The sequence below is a fragment of the Sturnira hondurensis genome, unplaced genomic scaffold (genome assembly GCF_014824575.4).
Source record: "Sturnira hondurensis isolate 20B ecotype Veracruz unplaced genomic scaffold, ASM1482457v3 Scaffold0005329, whole genome shotgun sequence".
In the NCBI taxonomy this organism is placed as follows: domain Eukaryota; kingdom Metazoa; phylum Chordata; class Mammalia; order Chiroptera; family Phyllostomidae; genus Sturnira; species Sturnira hondurensis.
Window position 1 is genome coordinate 2,501,572 of NW_028077960.1, and position 3,594 is coordinate 2,505,165.

Below are 3,594 nucleotides of genomic sequence, written 5' to 3' on the forward strand. Positions count from 1 at the left end.
ACAAAATAGAGGAAGAAGTGAAGGCTATGCAAAGTGAAATAAAGAAAAATATACAGGGAACCAAGAGTGAAGGGAAGGAAATCAGGACTCAAATCAATGATTTGGAGCAGAAAGAAGAAATAAACATTCAATCAGAAAAAAAATGAAGAAACAAGAATTCAAAAAAAAGAGGGGAGTCTTAGGAACCTCAGGAATGACTTTAAATGTTCCAACATCCAAATCATAAGGGTTCCAAAAGGAGAGGAGGAAGGGCAAGAAATTGAAAACTTATTTGAAAAAAAATGAAGGAAAACTTCCCCAATTGGTGAAGAAAATAGACTTCCAGGAAGTCCAGGAAGCTCAGAGTCCCAAAGAAGTTGGGCCCAAGGAGGAACACACCAAGGCACATCATATTTACATTAGCCAAGATTAAAATGAAGGAGAGAATTCTAGAAGGAGCAAGAGATAAGGGGACAGTCACCTACAAAGGAGTTCCCATCAGACTGTCAGCTGATTTCTCAAAAGAGACCTCACAGGCAAGAAGGGGCTGGAAAGATGTATTCAAAGTCATGAAAGTCAAGGACCTATATCTAGGACTACTCTATCCAGCAAAGTTTTCATTTAGAATGGAAGGGCAGAAAAAGTGCTTCCCAGATAAGGTCAAGTTGAAGGAGTTCATCATCCCCAAGCCCTTATTATATGAAAGGTGAAAGGGACTTATCTAAGAAAAAGAACAGCCCTGGCTGGTGTAGCTCAATGGATTGAGCACAGGCCTGCAAACCAAACAACTACGGTTCAATTCCCAGTCAGGGCACATGCCTGGGTTGCAGGCCAGTTCTCAGCAGGGGGCGCACGAGAGGAACCATACATTGATATTTCTCTCCCCCTCTCCTTCCCTTCCCCTCTAAAGATAATAAAATTTTTTCTTTTTAAAGAAAAAGAACAGTAAAATGACAACAACCTCACAATTATCAACAACTGACCCTAAAATACAAAAAAAAAAACCATCACAAAAACCAAAAAACCCAAACCCCAAAACACAAAAAAACTAAGCAAACAGCTAGTACAGGCACAGAATTACAGAGATGGAGATCACATGGAGGGTTATCAGTGGGAAGGAGGAGTAGGGAGAATGGGGGAATAGGTACAGGGAATAAGAAGCATAAATGGTAGGTACAAAATAGACAGGGGGAGCTTAAGAATAGCATAGGAAATGGAGAAGCCAAAGAACTTGTATGTATAACCCACGGATATGAACTAAAAGAGGTGAGGGTGGATGGGGGTAAAAGGGAGAAAAGAATGGGACAACTGTAATAGTATAATCAATGAAATATACTTTAAAAAAGAAAGATATAAATCAATTGAAAATTATAGCTAATCTAATGAACAATAAAAATTTAAATGAATAAACATGTAAGATAAATGATTAGGAGGAAATAATCACTTAAATAGAAGAAAATTTTTTATTTTTTTAAGGTTTTATTTATTTTTCTTTAGAAGGGAAGGGAAAGAGAGAAGGAGAGAAATATCAATGTATGGTTGCCTCCCATAAGTCCCCTGCTGGGAACTGGCCTGCAACCCAGGCATGTACCCTGACTGGGAATCGAACCGCGATCATGTGGTTCGCAGGCCCGTGCTCAATAGAAGAAAATTTTTTAAATATTAGGATACTACTTTTCAAAAATCTAGACAAACATTTTTTTTAAAAAATATTTTATTTATTTATCTTTAGAGGGGAAGGGAAGGAGAGAGGAAGGAAATATCAATGTATGGTTGCTTCTCGTGCATCCCCTGCAGGGAACTGGCTCCTGCTGGAAACTGGCCTGCAACCCAAGCATGTGCCCTGACTGGGAATCGAACCGCGATCGTCTGGTTCACAGGCCCGCGCTCAATCCACTGAGCTACACCAGCCAGGGCCTAGACAAACATATTTTAAAAGCTAAATTAAATAGATATTTTTCTAGGAAAATGATATTTCCCAAATTTGTCCCTAGTGAGATAGGGTATGTGGTGAAAAAGCTGCAACTGAAAAAAGATACAGGGACCGTCACTAAGGAAATCAGACCACCCCCCAGTGGATTTATGGCTTAAAAGCATCAGCGACCAGCTCGATCCAACATAGTGACTAGTTTCACCTAACAGTAACCCCGAGCTTTACTATACGCTCATTGTAATATCTTAGCATGCTAAATGAAACACCTCACACCCCCATAAATGGAAAGCCCGCATAAGCCCACAAAAGGGCTTACAGAGTTTCTCTGAGAAATCTCCACCCTTTCCCCAAAGAGATCCTGAATATTTTTCTCCATTATTGAGTACACTGTTGCCAGACTAAATGAACATCAACAAAGGGACCACATTGTGCTGAAGGGGGCTCCTCTGTCTGTGAGGGGGCCCACTTTCTGTATCACTGTCTCTCTAAGACACTCATTCTCACTTTAAAGTCTACGCTGGCTCAAATTTTAATTCTCTCCCCCCCCAGATATTTATTTATTTATTTATTTATATCTTATTGACTATGTCATTACAGTTGTCCCATTCCCCCCTTCATTCCTCTCCACCCTGCACACCCCCTCCCACCCACATTCCCGCTTCAGTTCATGTCCATGTGTCCTAAATTCTTTAGCTTCTACAATTCCCACCATACTCTCGCCCTCCCCATCTACTTTCTATCCACCTTATTCTCTATAACTTCTTATTCTCTGTACCTTCTCCCCCCTTCTCCTCCCCGCACTCCCCTGTTGCTAACCCTCCATGTGATTTCCATTTCTGTGGTTCTGTTCCCGATCTAGCTGTCTGCTTAGTTTGCTTTTGTTTTAGGTGTGGTTAATAACTGTGAGTTTGCTGTCCTTTCACTGTTCATATTTTTTATCTTCTTTTTCTTAGATAAGTCCCTTTAATATTTCATATAAGGGCTTGGTGATGATGAACTCCTTTAACTTGATTTTATCTGAGAAGTGCTTTATCTGCCCTTCCAGTCTAAATGAAAGCTTAGCTGGATAGAGCAATCTTGGATGTAGGTCCTTGCATTTCATGACTCGGAATACTTCTTTCCAGCCCCTTCTTGCCTGTGAGGTCTCTTTTGAGAAATCAGCTGACAGTCTGATGGGAACTCCTTTGTAGGTGACTGTCCGCTTATCTCTTGCTCCTTCTAGAATTCTCTCCTTCATTTTAATCTTGGCTAATGTAAATATGATGTGCCTTGGTGTGTTCCACTTTAAAGTCTATGCTGGCTGAAATTTTGATTCTTTCTTGCTTGAAATTAAGAACCCACAGTGGATCCTTGGGTCCCAGAACCCCAAAATGCCTGTATCACTATTAAATATAAAAAAATGTAGCTCTGGCTGGTGTGGTTCAGTGGACTGAGCACCAGCCTGCGAACCAAAGTCACGGGTTGCGGACTTCCGCCAAGATGGAGGCATAGGTGGAAACACTGTGCCTTCTCCCACAACCAAGTTTGAATACAACAAAGATTTGGAGAAACAAAGACACAACCAAAGGACAGAAAATTGAATTATACGGAAGTCCGACTACATCTAACCGTTCAACGGGACGGTAAGAGGGGCGGAGCCAGCAGCGAGCAGGGTCGGGCAGGACAGGGCCCCCGACCCAGGC